The following is a 15,052-nucleotide window of genomic DNA, read 5'->3' as shown; positions in this document are numbered from 1 at the left end:
TTCAGGTAGCCAAAAAGGAGACTAACTATCCTACTCATGAAAATAAAATACAAGGAAAAAATAGAGACTCAATAGAAACAAAATCAACAACAACAGATAAAAGGAAAAGACAATATAAAAAGATAAACTGCTCAGCACAAAAAATTAAGTGGGAAAAAGAAACTGTCAACAACACACAAAAAAAAGGCATCAAAATGACAGCACAAAACTCATACCTATCCATAACTACGCTGAATGTAACTGAACTAAATACACCAATAAAGAGACAAAAACTGACAGAATGGATTAAAAAAACACGATCCTTCTATACGCTGCCTATAAGAGACACACCTTAGACTTAGACTTACCAAAAAACTAAAACTCAAAGGACAGAAAAAAATATAACAAGCAAACAACAATCAAAAAGAGCAGGAGTGGCAATATTAATTTCTGAAAAAATAGACTTTAAAGTTAAATCCACCACAAAGGAGAAGGAAGGACACTATATAATTATTAAATGGACAATATACCAGGAGGATATAACCATATTAAATACTTATGCTGCATGGTACATAAAACACAGTACATAAAACAAACTCTAACAGCATTGAAAAGGGAGATAGTTCTGCAATTATAGTAGCAGACTTCAACACACCACTTTCAGTGAAGGACAGGACATCCAGAAAGAAGCTCAGTAAAGACACGGAAGATCTAAATGCCACAATTAACCAACTTGACATTATAGACCTGTACAGAACACTCCACCCAACAATAGCCACGTATACTGTCTTTTCTAGTGCATGTGGAACAGTCTCTAGAATAGACAACATATTAGGTCATAAAGCAAGCCTTAGCAGAATCCAAAGCATGGAAATATTACAAAGCATCTTCTCTGACTATAAGGTCATAAAAGTAGAAATCAATAACAGAAAAAGCAGGGAAAAGAAATGAAACACTTGGAAACTGAACAATACCCTGCTCAAAAAAAAAAAAAATGGGTTATAAAAGACATTAAGGGTGGAATAAAGAAATTCAGAGAATCCAATGAGAATGAAAACACTTCCTATCAGAACCTTTGGGACACAGCGAAAGCAGTACTCAGAGGTCAATTTATTTCAATAAATGCACACATACAGAAAGAAGAAAGGGCCAAAATCAAAGAATTATCCCTACAACTTGAAAAAATAGAAAGAGAGCAACAAAAGAAACACTCAGACACCAGAAGAAAGCAAATAATAAAAATTAGAGCAGAATTAAATGAAATAGAAAACAGAAAAACAATTGAACGAGTTAAGAAGACCAAAAGCTGGTTCTTTGAAAACATTAACTAAATTAAAAAAACATTGGCCAAACTGACAAAAGAGAAACAGGAGAGGAAGCCTGGTATTGGTACAACAACAGATACATAGACCAATGGAACAGAATTAAGAATCCAGACATAAATCCATCTACATAAGCGCAGCTATATTTGACAAAGCCCCAAAGTCAGTTAAATGGGGAAAAGACAGTCTCTTTAACAAATGTGCTGGCATAACTGGATATCCATCTGCAAAAAAAAAAAAAAATGAAACAAGACCCTTATCTCACAACATGCACAAAAACAAACTCAAAATGGATCAAAGACCTAAATATAAAATCTAAAACGATAAAGATCATGGATGAAAAAATAGGGACAATGCTAGGAGCCCTAATACATGGCATAAACAGTATACAAAACATTGTAAAGAATGTAGAAGAAAAACTAGATAACTGGGGAAAAAAACCCTGGAATTCCTGAAAATCAAACACCTATGCTCATCCAAAGACTTCACCAAAAGAGTAAAAAGATTACCTACAGACTGGGAAAAAGTTTTTAGCTATGACATTTCTGATCACTGTCTGATCTCTAAAATCTACATGATACTATAAAAACTCAACCACAAAAAGACAAATAACCCAATTAAAAAATGGGCAAAGATATGAACAGGCACTTCACTAAAGAAGACATTCAGGTAGCTAACAGATACATGAGGAAATGCGCACGATCATTAACCATTAGAGAAATGCAAATCAAAACTACAATGAGATTCCCTCTCACTCCAACAAGGCTGGCTTTAATCCAAAAACACAAAATAATAAATGTTGGACAGGTGGAGAGACTGGGACACTTATACACTACTGGTGGTACAACCACTTTGGAAATCAATTTGGTGCTTCCTTAAAAAACTAGAAATAGAACTACCATATGATCCAGCAATCATACTCCTTGGAATATATCCTAGAGAAATAAGAGCCTTTACACAAACAGATATATGTACACCCATGTTCACTGCAGCACCGTTTACAATAGCAAAAAGATGGAAGCAACCAAGGTGCCCATCAATGGACAAATGGATAAATAAATTATGGTATATTCACGAAATAGATTATTATGCATCTATAAAGAACGATGATGAATCCATGAAACATTTCACAACATAGAGGAATCTGGAAGGCATTATGCTGAGTGAAATTAGTCAGTTGCAAAAGGACAAATATTGTATAAGACCACTATTATAAGAACTTGAGAAATAGTTTAAACAGAGAAGAGAATATTCTTTGATGGTTATGAGAGGGGGGAGGGAGGGAGGGAGAGGTTTTCCACTAATTAAATAGTAGATAAGAACTACTTTAGGTGAAGGGAAAGACAACACACAATACAGGAGAGGTCAGCACAACTGGACTAAACCAAAAGCAAAGCAGTTTCCTGAATAAACTGAATACTTTGAAGGCCAGCATAGCAGGGCCAGGGGTTTGGGGACCATGGTTTCAGGGGACATCTAAGTGAATTGGCATCATAGAATCTATTAAGAAAACACTCTGCATCCCACTTTGGAGAATGGTGTCTGGGATCTTAAACACTAGCAAGTGGCCATCTAAGATGCTTCAATTGGTCTCAACCCACCTGGAGCAAAGGAGAATGAAGAATACCAATGACACAAGGTAATTATGAGCCCAAGAGGCAGAAAGGGACACATAAAGCAGAGACTACATTATCCTGAAACCAGAAGAACTAGATGGTTCCCGGCTACAACCGATGACTGCCCTGACAGGGAACATAAAGGAGAACCCAAGAGGGAGCAGGAGAACAGTGGGATGCAGACCCCAAATTCTCATAAAAAGACCAGACTTAATGGTCTGACTGAGACTAGAAGGGCCCCAAAGGTCATGGTCCCCAGACCTTCTATTAGCCCAAGATAGGAACCATTCCTAAAGCCAACTCTTCAGACAGGGATTGGGCTGGACTATGTGATAGAAAGTGATGCTGGGGAGGGGTGAGCTTCTTGAATCAAGTAGACACATGAGGCTATGTTGGCATCTCCTGTCTGAAAGGGAGGTGAGAGAGTGGAGGGTGTCAGATGCTGGCTGAATGGACATAAAAAGAGAGACTGGAGGGAAAGAGTGTGCTGTCTTATCGTGAAGAGAGCAATTGGGGGTGTATAGCAGTGTGTTTATGGGTTTTTATACAAGAGTCTGACTTGATTTGTAAACTTTCACTTAAAGCACAGTAAAAATTAAAAACAAAACAATTGAAGATAACTGGTACTTGATAACCTCTTAAGGAAAATTTGCCTCCAAATTTAAAGCTGCAATTTATAAAAGAATTATAACTACACATGGATTTTTAGATTTTTGGTACATACATTAAGAATTGTGTACAGATTGTTCATAATATCTCTGTACTGATCCTCAAAACAACCAATAAAATACCCATTACGCAAGAATGAAAAAAAAATTTATGTGGAACTGCAAGAGTCCCCTAATAGCCAAAAAAAAAAAAGCAATCTTAAAAAGAACAAAGTAGGAGGACTCACAATTTCTAATCTCAAAACACAAAGCTACAGTAATCAAGACAGTCTAGTACTGGTATAATGAAAAAGAATTGTATAATGACTTCCTGTCACTGAAGAAGATAAAACAAAAAAAAAGTTGTCTACAAAAGTAGAAGAAATATCTTCTGATAACAGGTCTACATAGAAAAGAACAAAGAGCATGTGTATTGAAGTCAGAGTCATTGATTTATATCCCAAATCTTCATCTTCCTAGATGTCTGACCTTAGGCAATTCTATCTCTTCAAGATCTTGTTTTTACGTTAAGGAGGTGAAGCTTAAGCCCTTATTCATTAAGTGTGGTCTACACATAGTAACTTCTTTCCAAAGGGTAGAATATGGAAAGTAGAAAAAACAAGAGTAACTTTAAAGTGGAGAAACTTGACAAGTTCTACCTCAGTCAGGTGGTCAAAGATAATGTCAACAGTGCTAAGTTCTGTTGATAATAAGTGTCCTTAATATGATGTGATGAAAATGGCACTTTAGCTCTGTGGTCTTTCACATAACCCCATTCTAATCATGGGGAAAACAGACAAATCTCAATTGAAGGACATTCTACAAATACCTGGTACTCTTTCTCAAAGCTGTCAAGGTCATCAGAAACAAGGAAAGTCTGAGAACCTGTTACAGCAAAGAGGAACCTAAGGAGACCTGACAACTAAATGTAATGTAGTGTCCTGGATGAGATCCTGGAACATTAAAAGGGCATTAAGAAAAACTAAGGAAAAATAAAGTATAGACTTTAGACAATAGCAATGCATCATAAGTTATTAATTATAACAAACGTACCATACTAATGTCAGATGTTAATAATAGTGAAAATTAGGGTGTGGAGTATATGGGAACTTTCTACCATCTTTGAAATTTTTCTGCAAATCTAAAACATCTAAAATACAAAAGCATATTTTAAAAATATGTTCATTCTCATGGCAATGAAATGAAAAAATTTTAAAGGGTATCATTTTTCACATATATTGGCAAAAGTTTTTTTTTTTAAAGCATGCAAATTCAGTGTTGATTAGAAAGTGGTATACACATTCCGAAACTGGAAAGTCATAGTTTTTCTGGAGAGCAGTGCACTATGTAACAGATAAAAGAGGCATGCACTTTGATTCGGAAATCTCATTTCTAGAATTTATTCCCATAATGGCTAACATATAAGTAAGAAAATGTACAAGGATGCTTTTTGCAGTGAAACATTTATCAGTTTGAAGCTAGTTAAAGTGTGGAACATTATGTATCTAATCTCATGCAGCCATTAAAATTATGGACTTGGAAACATGTCCATATCATAGTTTTTACCAAAACTTTATATTGTAAGCCCAAATGTGCAAATGTATGTCATATACACCATATACATACATATATATGTATATATATGTAAGTGTTAACCAAAATATTAGCAGTAGTTTTGGAGAATGAGGATACAGGGTGATCATTATGTCTTTGTGTTTTATTTATTATTATAAAGTACAGTAAATTTATTTTAGTTTTAATATCTTATAATGTTTGCATGCTTTTAATTTTCATATCCCTAAGGAATATCTCACCCTGGTTAAGGAGTCAGTAACAATGAGCCTCGTTTCACCCCTCAAGCTTAAAGCCCAGGGAAAGAGATTACCAGGCCCTAGTCCCACATTCTGAGTAAATTTTTGGATCTTAACAAGCTGATGGGTGAAAACAATGGATACAAATGTGAACAAGAGGGAAACAAAGTCTTAAGTCGTTAAATAATTTGATGAAGGTCATGTAATTAGTAATTAGCCTAGTCAGGATTCGTATGCTGATGTGTTTTATTCCTAACTTAGCTTCACAACAACCCAACATTGTTCTAGAACCAGATATCATTCAAATTTTAACTCTGTCATTTGCTAGTTGTGTGCATATTGAGCAATTTAAGTAATCTCTGAGTCACTATTATCATTTGTAAAACAGGTAACAACACTCACTCTGGAAAATCGTGTGAGAAAAAGATAACACTTTCAAAGATCCTGGTACAGAGTAGGTAATTAATGAATACTTCTTTGATGAATGGATGAATGACTCTAACAACAATAAGAGTAACAGAGTATTCACCTCCTGTCTGCCAGTTTGTTGTACTTCAGTGGCTTGTATATTGCCATGATGCTGGAAGTTATGCCATGGGTATTCCAAATACTATCAGGATCATACATGGTGGACAGATTTCAGTAGAGCTTCCAGATTAAGATGGACTTATTAGCAAGAAAGGCCTGGCAATCTACTTCCAAAAGTTAGGTCATAAAAACATTATGGATCCCAACAGAACACTGTCTAACATAATGCTACAAGATAAGGCTGCAACCACGTACTCAAACTTACCAACTATCATGAAGATAGCGCAGGACCAGGCAATGTTTCCTTCCATTATATGTAAGGTTGCCATGAGTCAGAGCACAGCAACTAAAAACAAAAAGCAGAGTATATCTCCAGCTTTTTTTGAACACACTCGTGGAATAAGAAATAATAACTATGAAACATCTTTCAGAAGGAAAATTCATCATAATATATAAGACTGTAGAATTTTTGCTTACCTGACATTATTCTTTTACCCATTTGATTTCCCTCTAAAGTGTTCATTGTTTTTGAAATGTATATTTTAAACTGTTAAAAAAGACGTTTCATTCATTGCCCAAAAACTACCGGGTTAGAGAAGAAATTAAGAATGGAATAAAGAAATTCACAGAATCAAAGGAAAATGAAAACACATCCTACCAGAACCTTTGGGACACAGCAAAAACAGTGCTCAGAAGTCAATTTATACCAATAAATGCACACATCCAAAAAGAAGAAAGGGCCAAACCCTACAACTCAAACAAATAGAGAATAACAAAAGGAGCACTTGGGCATCAGAAGAAAGCAAATAACAAAAATTAGAGCAGAATTAAATGAAATATAGAATAGATAAACAAACTGAAAGATTTAATAAGACCAAAAGCTGGTTCTTCGAAAACATCAACAAAATCAATAAACCATTGGCCGAACTGACGAAAGACAGGAAGCAAATAAACCCAATAAGAAATGAGATGGGAGATATCATAACAGATTCAACTGAAATTAAAAGAACCATAAAAGAACACTATGAAAAATTGTACTCTAACAAATTAAAAACCTAGAGGAAATGGACACATTTCTAGAACATACTACCTATCTAAACGAACTAAAACAGAGGAAGAACAACTAAATAAACCTATAACAAAAGAAAAGATTGAAAAGGGCATAAAAAAATGCCCAACAACAACAACAAAAAATCCCTGGCCTTGACGGTTTCGCTGGAGAACTCCACCAAACTTTGAAAGAAGAGCTAACACCAACTACCACTGAAGGCATTTCAGAGCACAGAAAAAGATGGAATACTCCCAAACTCATTCTATGAAGCCAGTATAACCCTGATACCAAAACCAGGTAAAGACACCACAAAAAAAGAAAATTACAGACATATTGCCTCATGAACTTAGACACAAAAATCCTCAACAAAATTCTAGCCAATAGAATTCAATAACATATCAAAAAAATAATTCACCATGACCAAGTGGGATTCACACCAAGTATGTGAGGATGGTTCAACATTATAAAAACAATCAATGTCATCCAACACACAAATAGAAGACAAGAACCACATGATCTTATTACTTGATTCAGAAAAGGCATTTGGCAAAGTCCAACATCCACTCATGATAAAAAACTCTCAGCAAAATAGGGAAATTTCTCAACATAATAAAGGGAATTTATAAAAAACCAACAGCCAACATCATTCTAAATGGAGACAATATGAAAGTATTTCCCTTGAGAACGGGAACCAGACAATGATGCCCTTTATCACCACTCTTACTCAGCATTGTGCTGGAAGCCCTAGCCAGAGCAATTAGGCTAGAAAAAGAAATAAAGGGCATCCAAATTGGTAAGGAATAGGTAAAAAGTACCTCTGTATGCATACAATATGATCTTATACACAGAAAACCCCCCAAAATCCACAAGAACTACTGGAACTAATAGAAGAGCTCAGCAGAGTATCAAGATACAACATAAACACACAAAAATCAGTTGGTTGCCTCTACACCAAAAAAAGAGAACTTCAAAGAGGAAATCATCAAATCAATACCATTTAAAATACCCTCCAAGAAGATAAAATACTTAAGAATAAATCTGACCAGTAACATAAAGGTTCCTCATGAGCACTATTAAGTGTTCTAGAATTCCCATTCTTACATAGATCAAGAGGCAGTTGTTTGGACAGAACAAGGGCATACTGATTGGTTTAAAGTCAGGAAAAGTGTGTGCCACGGTTGTACTCTTTCACCATACCTATTCAATCTGTATGCTGAACAAATAATCCGAGAAGCTGGACTATATGAAGAAGAATGGCGCATCAGGACTGGAGGAAGACTCATTAACAACCTGCGTTATGCAGATGACACAACCTTGCTTGCTGAAAGTGAAAAGCACTTGAAGCACTTACTAATGAAGATCAAAGACCACAGCCTTCAGTATGGATTGCACCTCAAAGTAAAGAAAATCAAAAATCCTCACAACTGGACCAATGAGCAACATCGTGATAAACGGAGAAAAGATTGAAGTTGTCAAGGATTTCATTTTCCTTGGATCCACAAGCAACAGCCATGGAAGCAGCAATCAAGAAATCAAAAGACGTATTGCATTGGGTAAATCTGCTGCAAAGGACCTCTTTAAAGTGTTGAAGAGCAAAGATGTCACCTTGGAGACTAAGGTGTGCCTGACCCAAGTCATGGTATTTTCAGTTGCATCATATGCTTGTGAAAGCTGGACAATGAATAAGGAAGACCGAAGAAGAATTGATGCCTTTGAATTGTGATGTTGGCGAAGAATATTGGATATACCATGGACTGTCAGAAAAATGAATGAATCTGTCTTGGAAGAAGTACAACTTAGAAGCAAGGATGGTGAGACTGTGTCTTACATACTTTGGACATGTTGTCAGGAGGGATCAGTCCCTGAAGAAGGACATCACGCTTGGCAAAGTACAGGGTCAGTGGAAGAAAGGAAGACTCTCAATGAGGTGGATTGACACAGTGGCTGCCACAATGAGCTCAAGCATAACAAGGATTGTAAGGATGGCTCAGGACTGGGCAGTGTTTCGTTCTATTGTACATAGGGTTGCCATGAGTTGGAACTGACTCGACTGCACCTAACAACAATATGTTGAGGTGTAATCCATACTGAAGGCTGTGGTCTTTGATCTTCATCAGTAAGTGCTTCAAGTCCTCTTCACTTTCAGCAAGCAAGGTTGTGTCATCTGTATAATGCAGGTTATTAATGAGTCTTCCTCCAAGCCTGATGCCTCGTTCTTCTTCATATAGTCCAGCTTCTCAGACTATTTGGTCAGCATTCAGATTGAATAGGTACAGTGAAAGGATAAAGTTCTGACGAACACCTTTCCTGACTTTAAACCAGTCAGTACCCCCTTGTTCTGTCTGAACAACTGCCTCTTGATCTATGTACAGGTTCCTCATGAGCACAATTAAGTGTTCTGGAATTCCCATTCTCCATGATGTTATCTATAATTTGCTATGATCCACACAGTTGAATGCCTTTGCATAGTCAATAAAACACAGGTAAACGTCCTGCTATTCTCTGTTTTCAGCCAGGATCCATCTGACATCAGCAATGATATCCCTGGTTCCACCTCCTCTTCTGAATCTGGCCTGAATTTCTGGCAGTTCCCTGTCAATACACTGCTGTAGCCACTTTTGAATGATCTTCTGCAAAATTTTGGTTGTGTGAGACTTTAATGATTTTGTTCAATAATTTCCACATTTGGTTAGATAACCTTTCGTGGGAATAGGTAGAAATATGGATTTCTTCCTGACAGTTGGCCAGGTAGGTGTCTTCCAAATTTCTTGGCATAAACGAATGAGCACTTACAGCACTGCATTCATTTTTTGAATCATTTCAGTTGGTATTCTGTCAATTTCCAGAGCCTTGTTTTTCGCCAATGCCTTCAGTGCAGCTTGGATTTCTCCCTTCAGTACCATCAATTCCGAATCATATGCTACCTCCTGAAATGGTTGAACATCACCAATTCTTTTTGGTATAGTGACTTTGTGTATTGCTTTCACCTTCTTTTGATGCTTCCTGCATCCTTTAATATGACATTGTAGTATTTTACTTTGTCTTCTCGAGCTCCCCTTTGAAATCTGTTCAGTTCTTTTGTTTTATCATTTCTTTTACTAACTGCTTGACATTCAAGAGCAATTTTCAGAGTCTCTTCTGACTTCCATTTTGGTCTTTTTTTTCTTTACTCTCTTTTTAATGACCTCTTGGTTTTTTCACCTATGACATCCTTGATGTCATACCACAGCTCCTCTGGTCTTCAGTCATTAGTGTTCAGTGTGTCAAATCTTTTCTTGAGATGTTCTCTAAATTCACATGGCATATACTCAAGGTCATATTTTGGCTCTTGTGGACTTGTTCTAATTTTCTTCAGTTTCAACACGAACATGCATATGAGCAATCAATGATCTGCTCCATAGTCAGCCCCTGGCCTTGTTCTGAAGGATGATATTGAGTTTTCCATCCTCTTTTTCCACAAAAAAGAGACCTACGTGAGTGGAAAGGCATACCTTGCTCATAGATAGGAAGACTCAACATTGTGAAAATGTCATTTCTACCCAAAGGTATCTACAGATCAATGCAATGCTGGTCCAAATTCCAATGGCATTTTTTAATGAGCTGAAGAAATAAATCACCAGCTTCATATGGAAAGGGAAGAGACCCCAGATGAGGAAAGCATTACTGAAGAAGAACAAAGTGGGAGGCCTTACACTACCTGATTTTAAAACCTATTATACCACCATGGTTGTCAAAACAGCCTGGTACTGGTACAGCAACAGATATGTAAACCAAAGGAACAGAATCGAGAATCTAGACTTAAATTTATCCACCTTTTTTTTTTTTTTTTTATGAGCAACCTTTGAGTTGTGGTGTTGGCAAAGCGTATTGAATATACCATGGACTGCCAAAAGAACAAACAAATCTGTATTGGAAGAAGTACAACCAGAATGCTCCTTAAAAGCAAGGATGGAGAGACTGCATCTTACATATTTTGAGCATGTTGTCAGGGGGGATCAGGCCCTGGAGAACGACATCATCCTTGGCAAGCAACAGGGTCAGTGGAAAAGAGGAAGACTCTCAGTGAGGTGGTTTGACACCGTGGCTACAACAATGAACTCAAGCATAACATCACTTGTAAGGATGGTGCAGGACCAGGTGGTGTTTCATTCTGTTGTGCATAGGGTCACTATGAGTAAGAACTGATTTGACGGCACCTAACAACAACAACATGAGCAACTGATATTTAACAAAGCCCCAAAGTCCATTAAATTAGGAAAAGACAGTCTCTAAAAAAAAAAAAAGTTTTTTTTTTTTTTTTTAACAAATGGTGCTGGCATAATGTATATCCATCTGCAAAAATAAAATGAAACAAGACCCATACCTCACACCATGCGTAAAAGCTAACCCAAATCAAAGGCCTAAATATAAAATCTAAAATAAAATATTATGGAAGAAAAAATAGGGACAATGCTAGGAGCCCCAATACATGGCATAAAGAGAATACGAACCATAACTAACAATGCACAAATACCATAAGAGGAACTAGATATCTGGAATCTCCTAAAAATCAAACACTTATGCTCATTGAAAGGCTTCACCAGAAGAGGAAAAAGACAATCTACAGACTGGGAAAAACTTTTGGCTGCAACAAATCTGATCAGGGTCTAATCTCTAAAATCTACAAAATACTGCAAAACCTCAACAACAAAAAGACAAATAACCCAATGAAAAAATGGGCAAAGGATATGAACACACACTTCACCAAAGAAGACATTCAGGTGGCTAACAGATACATAAGGAAAAGCTCAGAATCATTAGCCATTAAACCCACCCACCAATTGCATTAGCCATTAAAAAAAAAAAAATTTTTTTTTTTTTTAATGCAAATCAAAACCGCAAAGAGATACCACAAATAAATGTTGGACAGGTTGTGAAGAGACTCGATCACATATGCTGCTGGTGGTGATGTAAAATATTTCAATCATTTTGGAAATTGATTTGGCACTTCCTTAAAAAGCTAGAAATAGAAGCACCGTATGATCCAGTAATCCCACTCCTGGAATATATCCTAGAGAGATAAGAACCCCCAGAGGAATAGATATATGTACACCCATGTCCATTTTAGCACTGTTCACAATAGCAAAAAGATGGAAACAACCTAGGTGCCCATCAACGGACAAATGGATAAACAGATTATGGTATATTCACACAATGGCATACTACCCAACAATAAAGAAAAAGGATGAATTCATGAACCATCTCATTGTCGTTGTTGTTGTTAGCTGCCGTCGAGTCAGTTCTGACTCATAGCGACCCTATGCACAATAGAACGAAACAATCCCTGGTCCTGCGCCATCCTTACAATTGTTGTTATGGTTGAGCTCATTGTTGCAGCCACTGTGTCAATCAACCTCTTTTCCACTGACCCTGTACTCTGCCAAGCATGATGTCCTTCTCCAGAGACTGATCCCTCCTGACAACATGTCCAAAATATGTAAGATGCAGTCTTGCCATCCTTGCCTCTAAGAAGCATCCTGGTTGTACTTTTTCCCAGACAGATTTGTTCGTTCTTTTGGCAGTCCATGGTATACTCAATATCCTTCACCAACGCCACAATTCAAAGGCATCAATTCTTCTTTGGTCTTCCTTATTCATTGTCCAGCTTTCACATGCACATGATGCGATTGAAAATACCATGACTTGGGTCAGGCGCACCTTAGTCTTCAAGGTGACATCTTTGCTCTTCAACACTTTAAAGAGGTCCTTTGCAGCAGATTTGCCCAATGCAATGCATCTTTTGATTTCTTGACTGGTGCTTTCATGGTTGTTGATTGTGGATCCAAGGAAAATGAAATCCTTGACAACTTCAACCGTTTCTCCATTTATCACGATGTTGCTCTTTGGTCCAGTTGTGAGGATTTTTGCTTTGTTTGTGTTGAAGTACAATCCATACTTAAGGCTGTGGTCTTTGATCTTCATTAGTAAGTGCTTCAAGTCCTTTTCACTTTCAGCAAGAAAACATCTCATAACATGGATGAATCTGGAAGGCATTATGCTAAGTGAAATTAGTCTGCCACAAAAGGACAAATATTGCATAAGACCACTACTATAAGAATTCAAGAAAAGGTTTAAACACAGAAGAAAACTTTCTTTGATGGTTATGAGGATGGTAAGTAGACAGTAGACAACAATATCTTACGTGAAGGGAAGTACAATACAGAGGAAGTCAGCACAACTGGACTAAACCAAACAAAAAGAAGTTTCCTGAATACAACCAAACACTTTGAGGGACAGAGTAGCAGGGTCGGAGGTCTGGGGACCACGGTTTCAGGGGACAACTAGGTCAATTAGTATAACAAAGTTTATTAAGAAAACGTTCTTCATCCCACTTTGGTGAGTGGCATCTCAGGTCTTAAAAGCTAGCAAGCAGCCATCTAAGATGCATCAATTGGTCCCGACTCCCTTGGAGCAAAGGAGAATGAAGAACATCAAAGACATGAGGAAAATATTAGCCTAAGAGACACAAAGGGCCACATAAACCAGAGATTCCATCAGCCTGAGACCAGAAGAGCTAGACGGTACCTGGCTACTGCCAATGACTGCCCTGACAGGGAACAAAACAGAGAGTCCCTGACAGAGCAGGAGAAAAATTGGGTGCAGAACTCAAATTTTAGTAAAACAACCAGACTTTATGGTCTGACTGAGACTGGAGGGACCCCGGAAGACACGGCCCCCAGACTCTCTGTTAGCCGAAAACTATTCCCAGAGCCAATTCTTCAGACAAAGATTAGACTGGACTATAAGATATGAAATGATACTTGTGAAGAGAGTGCTTCTTAGCTCAAGTAGATACATGAGACTAAATGGGCACCTCCTGTCTGGAGGCAAGATGAGAAGGCAGAAAGGGACAGAAGCTCGTTAAAGGGCTACGGGAAATTCAGGGTGGAAAGGAGGAGTTTGCTGTTATAGGGAGAGCAGCTAGGGTCACATCACAGTGTGTGTGTGACTTGAACTGTAAACTTTCACTTAAAGCACAATAAAAAAAAAAAGTTCTTTTTATTCCTCTTGGGAAAAAAAATATTTCCTTTACTTCCCAAATAATAAATATGTAAATTGAAGCATTTTTTTTTTTATTGAAAGTATTTTAGGATTTCATAGGTGAAAGATAATACAATTAACAGTAAGGATATTTTGATGTTAACAGTCTGTCTATATAATATAAAAATATAGAAAAGTTTAAAAATAAACCAAAACCCAAGCACTGAGGGCTTTCATCAGCTGAAGGAAATAGCTACATATTAACACCTAAAATCCAGAGTGATTTCCCCACTTTTGTGCCAACATCCGTCAGTTATGTAGAAGCATATAAAGCTTGATAACATTAATCAATTTTTAAAATATGAGGGAATATAATTCCTAATTCAATTGATGTCACTAAAGGTTATTTTTTTCTTTTTAATAAATAAAACCCTTCTTTGAGAAGCAACACACACTGCAAAATAAGAAAATGAATATACGTTTCTTAGCATTTAAACTCCTCTAAGGGAAAAATGTCAGTAGGCTTGATAGGGAGCCCCAAGCTGGAGCTCGGTGTTGGGAACCAGTGCTGTGGGTTTATCTGCAATGACGATGGTTACAATCCAGGACCTTTATGACCTGTTCAGTGGTTGGTTTACATTGAAACTGTTATAAATTATTACAGAGGTGAGGCCAAGCCAAACAGTCCAACATAAATATATCTGCAGACACACTGGCTACTATATATTTTAAACACTGTCGGTAAATGAATAAATAGAGCTTTCTAAATCATTTAAGAAAATATATTTATTCATAAAAATCAATAAATTTTATTTTTTTTACTCTGAGCCCCTCCAAAACGAGAGAGAGCAAGAGCGAGCGCAGAGACCTATTATATGTAAGTTGCTTGGAATCTGTAAATTTCACGGATTCCTGGGCGGACAGCCTTCCTCTGATAATGGCTGGGACTTCACACTTGACTGAGTGGTGTGTGAATGTTTTCCAGCTTGGATACTCGACTAATCCCTACCTGTTGAAATTGTTCCACTGCATTACACAAATTAAACACTAGAGCCCCACAATTTCCACAGACTGACTC

The sequence above is a fragment of the Elephas maximus genome, chromosome 5 (genome assembly GCF_024166365.1).
Source record: "Elephas maximus indicus isolate mEleMax1 chromosome 5, mEleMax1 primary haplotype, whole genome shotgun sequence".
Taxonomy (NCBI): Eukaryota; Metazoa; Chordata; class Mammalia; order Proboscidea; family Elephantidae; genus Elephas; species Elephas maximus.
The sequence above is the reverse complement of the archived record's forward strand: the minus strand, read 5'-3'. Positions refer to the sequence as shown.